Source organism: Protopterus annectens, chromosome 6.part0 (genome assembly GCF_019279795.1).
Source record: "Protopterus annectens isolate FY-2018-M chromosome 6.part0, PAN1.0, whole genome shotgun sequence".
NCBI classification, from domain to species: domain Eukaryota; kingdom Metazoa; phylum Chordata; order Ceratodontiformes; family Protopteridae; genus Protopterus; species Protopterus annectens.
In genome coordinates this window covers 1,835,805,048-1,835,817,410 of record NC_056737.1, presented here as the reverse complement: position 1 = coordinate 1,835,817,410, position 12,363 = coordinate 1,835,805,048, and positions in this window count along the sequence as shown.

The following is a 12,363-nucleotide window of genomic DNA, read 5'->3' as shown; positions in this document are numbered from 1 at the left end:
TAAGTGCAAGTTGAATCTGACCAGATGTAAGCAAGAACAGGGCAAATGCCAGGCTAAAAAGTCCAGCCTGTAAAAGTGGCCTCTCTCAACCCTAGGCATGATAAACTTATTGGGCATGTTCATACCAGATCTGTCTACAATGCTAAATCCATTGACAGATCTATTCAAGGAAGATATATTTGGTCATGGGGAAATTTTTAAACTCAAGCCTTCAGCAAGTTGAAACAAATGCTAATGACTGTTCCAGTGCTTGTGTGCTATATCTTAGCAAACCAGTGATTGTGAGTGCTAATGCCAGTAACTGTGGTCTAGGAGTTGCATTATTCCAGATGGAGGGACAAGTGTTATGAACTGTGTTTATTTTTCCAGAATGATAAGTGATGCTGAACCAAGATACTTACAAACAGAGAAAGAGTGTCTTGTGAGTTTGTGGGCATGTGAGAAGTTCTCATGATAGCTACTGAGGGGAGCCAGCTCCATGTCATGAAAGGATAAAGCCTTGACTATGAGGCAGACAACCTCAATATGAATAGCTGCTTTGGGACCTGGCCAGGGAGAACAGGAGTGAGAGGCCACTGCTGACTCACCCATTCTAGGGGAGGTAGGTGACTTTAACTCAGAACAAGCTTGATCGCTAGAGGGGGCACTAGGTGTTACCCAGTGGAATTTTGAGCATGCTAAGCCTATGCTGTCACAGTGCATCTCACACTGGGAACTGAGGGCAGCTCAGGATGCAGAGGCACACTTCTCCTTGGGAGACAATAGTTGAGTATACAGTAACTGCTGAGGGGGGAGTGTTGTACTCCTAGGGGAGAGGGTAGGCCACTCTATCTAGGATCAACAAGATGGCTTGCTCTACATCCACCAGACACTCACAAGGAAATACAGAAGCCAACCATGATTCATAGGCAGGAATGGATAGGTTGTAGGGCTTTTGCTCAGCCTGGAAATGCCTGGCTACAGTACCATCAGTATGAATGGACTATTTGCATATGGGTGGGGTCCTGGTGAGCAAAAAAAAAAAAAAAAACTACTAGGGCTATAGAGTTTACAATTCCAGACTGACTACAAGCCAGTGGTTCATAATTCATATTATTTAGACAATATACCATTTACCTGTCAAAAGAATGCTTATAAGACTGAAATACTTTAATGGCAGAACAATTTGTATGCTTCAAAATCAATTAATCATGGCATACATGTTATCCAGAAATTCTGTACACGACCAGATATAATTTGATACTGAAGAAGTTGTTGCTTATGCTAGGATCATTATGGCAACTACACCAGTGACTACAAAAAGGCTAAAGAAACTAAAACAAACTACTAAGTATGGCAATGACTTTCAAACAATTATAGGTTCATAAGTTGTTACTAGGCTAATGACCACTATTGGCCTTACAATTCTAGCTATGCACCCCAAACCATTTGAGTCCCAAGTATGATAGACATCTATATGGGGGCATGTCAGTAGTGAGGTAACTAAGGATTTATAGGGGGGGTGTTAATTAGGATATGCTTTTCTTATTGATGGCCTCTGTCCATGAGGGTATGGGGACCAGACCAGAGGTAATTATTATTTGCTTAAATGTACTTGTACATGACTGATTGTCTGTTATTAACTATTTGTGATACTGTGGAGCTTTTCTTCCCGGGCCTCCGCTAAAAAAGGGCTTTTGTTCAGACAGGCACTCCCAGTCAACAAATGTCAAATATATAAATAAATAAATAAATAAATACAATTTACAATTTCTCACCTTGCAAGTCAGGCAACGATCCCTTCTCAGCAACCTGTAGGAGACTGAGTACAGAGTCAAAGCCTTTAGGTAATCAGTGTAGGACAGAGTATTCAGGCCCATAATTCTCCTGGTGAGAAACCTTTGTGGGCGTTTCAACTGTTGCAAGTGTCTGGTTGGATACATGCCAATGGGGGCATTGCATTCAATGATACATCTGATAGGAGTGAGTAGAATGGAACTATAACTTTCTTGGACCAGGATGCCATACCTTTACCTATAATTTGAAAGACAGAATGATTTTTGTTATTATCTTAGTTACGTGATGTTCAAAGCCTAGACTGCTGTCTACATATGTTCCCAGATTCCTTACTACTGGTTCGACTCTTAGGGGTGTTTTATCAATGGCGTAATTAACTTCAGTTGATAGTTTAATGTAGAAAAAATTATCCAGGCACCTCCAGGTTCACACTCCTTTATTATGAAACTAAGAATTAACCACTTTCGTCTCTGCAACTGGAGACTTTGATGAAGTCTCCATTGGCAGAGATGAAAGCGCTTAATTCTTAGTTTAAGAATTAAGCGCTTTCGTCTCTGCCAATGGAGACTTTGATGAAGTCTCCATTGGCAGAGATGAAAGTGCTTAATTCTTAGTTTCATAATAAAGAAGTGTGAACCTGGAGGTGCCTGGATCATTTTTGCTGCATTTTACTGGCGTTTATTGGTGTCTGGACTTTGGATTCAGTTGATAGTTTCCAAAAGGGTATTATAATGCATTTTTTGGCATTGTGTTTCAGGCCATGGCTTTCACACCAGTCATTTATCTGGTGTCTGTGTTAAACCCACTTGCAAGATGCTGGTGTCTTGGGAAGAATCTATAATAACTCCCAATCTAAAATAACTCCCAATTTACACTCATCTTGCAAATCAGACAGTTAAGTAAGGATTTATATCCAGATCAGAGAGCTTGTCAACAAGCCAGAGTGGGGTATTGTATCAAATGCCTTAGCCAATTCAAGATACGTGGTATGGGCTGTTTTACCCTCATCAATTGCCTTGATGACACTCTAAAAGAAGTCTACCAGATTAAGTAGACATGACCTTCCCGTAACAAAGTCAAATTGGGATGGGGTCCAGTGTCTGTAGGTCATCAATGCATGCCTTTGTTTATCATTTCCATGATAATTTGTCAATGGCTTTGCATATTAGGCTTGTTAAACTGATGGATCTGTAGTTCCCTGGGTCAGTTGATGGAGGGGAATGACTGTTACTGTCCTCCATTCACTTGGAATGTAGCCCGTTTCAAGGCTGTAGTGCCTCAAGTGGTTCTGATAGGTCATGTTTTATACTTTTCAGGAGGCAACCGGGGATGTTGTGAGGACCCATGGAGGTGGTGTTTTTGGCTTTAGAGACTGCTGCCAGCACCTGGTCCCTACTGATAGCTGTGGAAAGTACTGGAGGGGATTACCCCTGATGGAGTTAGGAGGAATTGGAGGCAGTGAAGTCTGAGCTGAATTTTTCAGCCAGTAGATTAGCTATTTCCCCTTGATCAGTGAAGGTGGTACTGTGCACCACCAGTTCAGCAGACTGTTGTGTGTTACCTCTAAGGTTCCAGACATAGTTGAAGAAGGCCTTTAGATTGTAGCCTGTCTTTGTATTTGGCCTTGTTTGACTTAATTAGAACTCTTAGTTTCTTGTTTAATTGTATAAGAGAGCACTTGTCATTAAGGGAGTTGTTCATCCTGATTTTGACCTTGAGTTTTCTTCATTTGTTATATACCCTGTTTAGGTAAGGAATTTGCCAGTGCATTTTGTTTTTAGTGTTTGTTTTGTTTTTATTTTTGGTAGGTAAGCAGCCTCTATGCAGCCATTCACATGTTTGTATAGGGACTCTGTGAATAATTCTGCACAAGGAGCTGTGGTCTAGGAGTTGGGGGAGGAAGTCTTGAATTTTGACAAACTGTCACTTAGTAGGCCATAGTTTGCCTTTGAATAGTTCCTAACTGTTACTGGTTTAGCTAGATTTTCTCGGTTGATTTTTCAAATGCGACTGCATTATGATCTAACCTCACTAGTGAGGACGTGACATGGACAGGGGTGCAATGCTCTCCCATGTTGGTGAGTACCAGATCCAGTATGTTTGGTCCTCTGTTTGAAGCATGCACTATCTGTTCCAGGGTATTTGTATTAATAAATTGCAGGAAGCATTCTGCCTGTGAGTTTGAGGTAGTGTGTATTTCCAAGTCTATAGAGGGATAGATAAAGTCAACCAGAGCCAGATCCAGCACTTTGTAACCAAGGCAGTCACCTAGGGCTCACAGACTAAGAGGGGGCTTGCTTGCTGAGGGACTGTCACACTTACTTTAGAAAAACATATGTGTCTTTAAAAATATTCTGCTTGAACACCTTCCACATCCAATCATGCAGACCTCTTCCTGTTTCCTCTAGTGTGTGTGAAATGCCCTAATTAGATATAACTGGTGGTTAGTTAATTTGTTGAGGCATAAACCCTGTACCTTAGGTACAGGAAGGAAACAAGAGCCTGAATCCTCTACCCCAACCACCACTTGAATGTCCAGTTTTTTGACTCATATTTTAGGTCTCTTCCTCATAAAACTTGTGGTTTTCTGGCAAATCAGTGAGGACTGAATTCACCAAATAATGAGAGCCATTTAAGTTTTAGTCTTCATATCCTTCAGAAAATGCAAGGCAACACAAAACCTTTTATTCTAGCAAGTTTCTAAGATTGTACAAGCAATATTTAAAACTTGTCCCTAGTTTGGGGGATTTGTCCCCCCAATAATTTTGGCTTTGTCCAGATTTCTTGTGCTACAAGGTTGAGATGTATGGTTGAATGTCAATGCATTTTATAGGGAATTGAGAACTCCAGGGGAAGAGATGTTTAGTGCTGATCATGCTGTCAGTTTACAATGTGCAACGGTTGTTTAGTAAATGGTATCAATATTGTGCTAAAGAATTTAAAAGCATTGCTAGTAGCACAACAGGTAGCATACTTGCTTTTGATGGCTGTGGGTTCTGTTCCCACAGCATATAGATGTATTGCTTATACTGTGTTGTACTTTAAGGGGATGGGGTGCTGCAGTCCTGAATATGTCCTCCTTTGGAGGAGATGCTTAGTAACTATGAACCTGTTGTCTGTTTGCCATTCATTCCCTATTGAAAAATTACTAGCTTATCATTTTTTTATTCAAAAGCACCAGGCACTGAATTTGTAGATGAAACACTGAAATATATAGTTGTTTGCTAGCAGCAATCTCTTTATTAGTTGCATGTCTCTTTAATGTGGAATTATTCAGATGACGTTTACTTCTATAGCGATTCTGCATATTGACTGATATTGGTGGATTTTAATGACAGAAGTTTGAGTAAATTTTTATCGATGAAATGTTCTGAAATGGGCAGTTTTGTCATTATTGTTTCATACATTTTGTTTTATTGCTTATTGAAAAAATGTTCAAAACTACAAATTTAAAACATGCTCTAACAAGTGGTGCTGTATTATACAGGGAATATAATTTAATACAATCAGGAAGGTGAATCAAAGAACACATGCATGCATACATGGTGCTAAAAATGTGTACAGAAAACAGCCCAAAGGTAAACTTTATCTGCCGCTGGCCAGATGCATTTTCTTTGAATGTGGGTTTCGATGCTGTTTCAAAGGAAGTGAGTTTCAAGGGCAGAGAAGTTTTAATGCTAAGTCTGTTTTCATTGTGAGACTGTGTTGCTTTACTAAACAAATCTCTATCAATGACTGTGCTATATAATTTGAAATAAGTTTTACATTAAATACAAATAATCATTGTAGAAGTAAAGTAGAAAACAGCATGCTGAGAGGTTTGAATAGTGTTTATGGTAACTGGGGAGAAATAGCCAAGTAATGGGACTTTGGAATGGCTGCGGGTGGGGTGGGGGGGGGGCATGTATGGGAAGAGGCCCTGATCCATTACCCTGCCTAAGGCCCTGTTTGACCATGATCTAGCTCTGAAACCACCCATAAACAGGGTGTTTGGTTGGATGGTGAGTGCCTCTAGTAGGTTTAGGTAAGAGCTGTGAGACTCTAGGGGCATAAGGTTGACCTGTAGCTAGCCATGATATAGTGATGGATTTTATCTATGATGACTTGGATGTGGATAAGCACCATTGTATCATTAAGCAATAACCCACATCTGGGTGTGGGTAATGCTAGATTTACTCACTGTTGGTGTGGTTTGGTCACAAGGGTGAAGCCCGAGTGGCCAAACAAAGACAATCATAGGTAAATCTAGCATTACCCACACCCAGATGTGGGTTATTGCTATTATACAATGACATTATTTAAGAAAAAAAAATTGTTACTTTTCTTAAATAATGCCTTTGTATAATACCTGTGTGGTGCCCTTCCACTGTTTTCCGCTATCCTGGGGCTTTTTCTGATGTACTGCGCATGCGTATGCTTACACTGTACATCAGAGCTGTGTTGAGGAAGCAACGGAGAAAGGAAGTTCTCTGTTGCTTTTTTAAAGCTGTCTCACTATGTTAAATGAGTTTAACATAGTGAGATATCTTTAAAAAAGCAATGGAGAAAGGAATATCTCCGTTGATTTTTTTTAAAGATATCTCGCTATGTTAAACATATAACATAGCGAGATTACAACAACGGAGATCTTCTGTTCTCTGTTGCTACCTAACAGAAACAAAAAAAAAATCAAGACTTATACTAATGGAAAAAGTCTGGGCGACCGGACCTTTTTCCATTAGTACAAGTCAGATTTACAACGGGCATGCTGGTTGGGCCGGCCAATCAGCGTGCACGTTTTGGAATACTAATTGGCAGTCATTGTATAATCCTGTTTAACCAACCTGGAGGTATGTTTGTTGCTAACACAGGTCAAGACACCTTTACATTTGGCCCTAGTCTGTGCTGTTATTGTTTTAAATGTGTGGAAGGCTCTATAGCATTGTACTTCAGTATATTTTCTATGGCTTTAAACCAAGTCTCGGTCATGGCACAGATGTCTGTATTCTCCAGAGTGAGGACAGCTTGAAGGGTGTGGAGTTTATTTTTAGGCTGTGAACATTGAACAGTACCACCTTAAGGTTGCTTGCAGACTTTTTCACTATGTTGGTATTTTCAACTTTTGGCATTGCCTAAAAATACTCTAAGGGAGTGGATAAAGTTTTAATCGATACCTGAAAACTTGGGGGGGGGGCAGCCCATCACTGGCAAAGTAACATGGTCTTTTGACCATGTCTTCCCATGCTGACAGTGGATCCCCTCTGAAATGACACCAGAAACTAAGCCAATTATTAAAATTAATCATTTTATGTTCATATTGTGGCATCATCCTTGTTTGAGGTAGAATTCTGTTCAGTGTAAGGCTCATACCTATCTGTGACACATATTTTAAGAGACTCATTATGTCTCTTTTCATATAGTCCATTGAGGTATGTCTCAGGTCACTTACACCTACATGGACTATGATAGAATTATATTGGCGCCTGTGGTGCAGACACTTGAGTGTGTGCATGATATTGCAGATCCTGGTGCCAGACAGGCAGCTAACCATTACCTTCTCTTTATCTAACCTGATTTGCAGATCCTAGTGCCAGACAGGCAGCTAACCATTACCTTCTCTTTATCTAACCTGATGAATGTGGCATCTGTGTGTCACATGGAGCACCCAATGACAATAATATTAGGTAAAGTATATGCTTGCCGTATGGGCTTTGCTCTTTGGGGACCATTGGGTGTAGGCTTATGTGAGATTTTTGGTGTTGCTTTTGGTGTGTGCCTTAGTGACTGCTGAGGAGCAGTGTTGCAATTAGGTGGCATTGGAGGTGTTTGAGATTTTAGAAGGTTTCTTTTAAATGCCTTGGTATAAGACAATCTGTGTGTGTGGTGAGTGGTCTGTGTGACAGATGTAGTGTGGGTATTCCTGGCAACCTCAATTGTATGCAAGATTTTTGCTACCAAGAAAATTGTGTATTTCCATCTGTGACATACCATGTTATTTTCTTTAAAGATTAACTGGTTGTCTGAGAACATGAGGTAATTGCTACATTACCTTAGGATGCCCAAATCTACCAAGTCAGCCACAGAGACATTTGAAAATTGCCTATCGATGTTGTCTGGTCCTGTAATAAGGTGACCATTTAGGATTAAGGACTGAGTTTTAATATTAGTCTCCTAGGATCATTTCTGGGGTTAATGGAAAGATGTTATACAGTACTAAGATATGGTAATGCTATTTAATACACAAACTAGTTTCTTGGGTTAAGGGCAAGATGATATATAATGCTAGGATATGGTAGTACTATCCGATGCAAAAGCTAGCTGTTCTAAGCTTGTTTTTGCAAAATTCCATGCTATTTAACAGATTTTGGAACTAGTCCTAACTTTACAGGGAAATTTTGCTGTCTAGGCATTTGCTACTATACAGGATACTGCTAACCACCACTGCCTCATGGGCAGCTCTGTGCAAACCTGCCTGATTTATAGCAGAGAAAAAAAGGTTGAAAACTGACTTTTATGCTCTCTAGCCAATAAACAACCATACTTTGAGCTTCTTGCAGTGCTTTCTAACTCAGAAAGACCAGGTAAACACCTTCTGCCACCAGATGAATAATCCTTGTATTTCTTAATGTAAAAGCAGAGCAAAAGCAGCACTCAAGTGTAGATTAAACAACAAGCAACTACCAAGCAATTGAGTCTCTGGTTAATTCATTCTTCTGCAAGGAGATTAGGAGGCACACCTAACTAGAAATGTCAACAAATAGAGAAATGAATAGTTTTACCACAAAGTGAAAAAATGCTTTAAAAATATTCAAAAACAGTAGTGATCACTGTATAAAGCAAGTACAACTGCAGTAAATCAGAAACTATTCTTACCTTGCCTTGCATGGTGCTGTATGTAGTTGAAACACTGGAATATCTTTGTAGAGTTCTCTGAAAATAAACAAAGAACCTTGCAAACATGAATAATTTGTAATAGAGCAAAAAGCTTGAAAATTGACTCATGTGCCCTCTTGTCAATAAACAACAATACTCTGAGCTTCCTGCAGTGCTTTCAAATTCAGAGGGATGAGCTAAGCACCTTCTGCCACAAGATGGATGTTGTGTAATTTCTTAATGTAAATGTACAACAAAAGCAGTTTTCAAGTGCAGATTAAACAACAACTACCCAACAACCAAGTCTCTGGCTAATTTGCCCTTCTGCAAGGAGATTAAGAGGCACCCAGAAGTTGAACTAGAAAAGCCAACAAACAGAGAAATGACTATTCTTGCCATGCAATTAAATGTAAAATGCTCAAAAACAACAGTGCAATAAAACAAGAAAATATTCTTAACTTGGATGGCTCCAGATGCAGTTGAAACAATGGAAAAGTGTTTCAGATTTCTCTATAAGTGAACAAAGAGCCATGCAAACTTGCCTGATTTATAGTAGAGAAATAAAGCTTGAAAATGACTCCTATGTCCTCTAGCAAATAAACAACCATACTTGGAGCTTCCTGCAGTTCTTCCAAATTCAGAGGGATGAGGTAAACACCTTCTGCCACAATATGGATGCTCTGTAATTTCTTAATGTAAAAGCATGACAAAAGCAATTCTCAAGTGCAGGTTAAACACCAAACAACTACCCAACAACCAAGTCTCTGGCTAATTTGCCCTTTTTTCAAGGAGATTAACAAACACACAGAACAAGAAAAGGCAACAAACAGAGAAATGACTACTTTTGCCACAACATTAAATAAATCTTTAAAAAAATTATCAAATACAGTAGTGATTGCTGCATATAGCAAATATAGGTCCAATAAATCAAGAACATATTCTTATCTTAGCTTGCATATCTCTGGACGCAGTTGAAACACGGGAAGAGCATTGCAGAGTTCTCTGTAAGTCTTCCAATGACGTTCAAACAATTAAATCACGATTATCTGAGCCATAATGGTTTGCTACTGTACCAAGATATTTACAGAATAGCTGTATCCTCTTCACAGCTTGACAAAGTGTTCAAACAGATACACAAAGGACACCAAGGCCTAACAAAGCATCATGAAAAATCAAGATGTCTGTATGGTGGCCCCACATTAACAGTGACATTGCAAAGCTCTTGTCCATGTCACGGTTTTCTATTATGCAGAAGCCATTGGAAAAGAAAAAAAACTTTTACTACCAACTTCTTTACCACAGGGTCCTAGGCAGAAAATAGCTGTTGACTTGTGGAAGTTTCAAGGTACAAGCTACTTAGAAGAAGTTGACTATTACTCTTGACACATGGAGATACTGAAAGAACCAACCATAAGCAGCCAAAAGTTCATTTCAAGATTTAAGATTATGTTTACCAGAAATGGAATACCCTAAAAATGTATACAGAAAATGGTATGCAATTTGTATCAAGTTCCAGCAATTTGCTGAGGACTGTAGCTTCATACATACTAGATCAAGTCCTCACTATCTTCAGTCCAATGGAGCTGTTGAGAGAGAGAGAGCAGTCCAAATTGCTAAAATGATTCTTGGACAACCTGATCCTAACAGACAGATGTTACTTTAGACAGTGTTACAGGAGTAAGTCCATTCCAGCTGATGCTTGAAAAAGAAATGTGGACAAATATACAAATGGAAGAATTCAAACATGAACCAAAAACTATTTTGCATAAGTCCATCATAAGGAATGACCAAAGAGCAAAAGACTCATATAAGTATTTTCACAACAGACAATATTCCACCCAAGTCTACTGCCCTTCAATCAGGCCAGACAGTGAAGTGGGAGACAACGGGCATTGAACTACAAAAAAGATAGAACCAATGCCCTAAATGCTGTAAACTGAAGATGGCGCCATAGTTAGATTCAGCAGGAGACATATAAAGGCAGTTCCTGAAGAGTTTCAAGATGAAAGTAACATTCCAGAGAGCCACATCTAAATGCTTGAGCAAAGGAAATGAGATTCTTAGCTAATCAGAGTGTTCTAGTTTCTTTGAAATCTGTACTGCAACCCAGCACCAAGACAAAGGTGGAAATCCCAAGCATGATATGTGTTCCAAAAGGCCAAATACTGTTGCTACGAATATACCTCATTCTACCCAAAACTGTACCATTGAGAGACACTAACAGAATTCTAATTTGTCTTTTATTTATTTATTTATTTATTTTTATATATTTTCCCTTTGTTGTCCAGGTTAGTCCAACTAGACTAACAGCTTCTTTTCAGTGGAGACCCAAAGTGCTATTTATACTAGTAGGGAAAATTTGGCTAGGGCATCAGGCAATTTTCCCTACTCTTTGGAGCTGCTAGATGGCACCAGTGGGCTCCTACAGAAGCAAAGAAGAGGCCTAAGTGGAGCAGAAGCATGGAGGAGGATAGAAAAATTACAGAGATTTCGAGGTGGAAAGTGAGAATTTGGAGAAAATTTTGTTCAATATGGAGCGTCAGGATGTAAACAAAGATTCATATGTGATGGATATTACAAATGAACAGTGTTTAGCTGTCTCCCTGGAGTGAATTTGTAGAAGTGGTACAGATAACAAAACTGGTGTCAGGAGAGCTTGCAGATGATATTCTGTTAAAAAATATTCAAGCAGGATGATCCAGGTGACAGTTCTGCTGTTTCATGTGGTGAAATGGCTGATAACTTTTTCAGAAGTGTAGATGATGTGGAAAAGGAACCAAGTGAAGTGTATGCTGGGAATGCAGCAGTAAAAAAGTATTCAGCAGTGACAGAAAGTAAAAGAGCAAAAGCCATAGTAGACTGAGAAGGGGTCTGGTTTTGTGTCAGCAGATAATTGAGTAACTAAAACATATGCAGCAGTGACAGCAGGCAAGAAAGGAGAGCAGCAGCAAACTGTAAGTAAAATGTTTTTAAAAAAGGAGAGAAGACCAGCTGTGAGAATAACAAAAATTACACTGCAATAGACATATTATGTATGGGACAATTGGTAACTGTTCTGGGTTTTAATGCTCAAGAAATTTGATCTTTTATACATACTGGCAATGAGATTTTGTAACTTAGTTGAAAATTTTGTGACTTAGTTGATACTTATGGACTGATGTTAAAATTTCTGGAACTGGTTAACAAAAAGAGGGACATCTATCTATGAAATTATTTGTTTTCTGGTAGTAACATAAATGTTAAAAAAGTTACTTTGCAGTTTAGAACTGATGAACTGGAAGTATGAAACTGTTGATTATATTGTGAAAGTTAAAGATGAGAAAAATGTATGGAATGGAGGGTCAAGGTTGGAAACTGATCTGAAATGTGAAAACAACATAGTGAAACACTTGCCAAGTGTTATTTTTGTGGTTGGTCATAGAGGGACATTAAGATATGCTGGCCAGACTAAATCATGTTTCTTTTGTTCGGACTTTTCTCATTTGATTAATGAGTGTGACAAGGTACAATGTAAATAGTGTGGGAGAAAGGACATACTGCAAGAAGGTGCATGCAGAATGCAGGTTGTGTAAAAAAGGGACACTTTTGGATGAATTTTATTTATTTTATTTGACATTTGTTGACCAGGTTAGTCCGACTGAGCGGAAGCCCTTTTTCAGTGAAGGCCCAGGCTGAAAAGCTCCACAATTACAAAGATTAAGTACAATGACATGTATTAAAACAAATATAAAAACA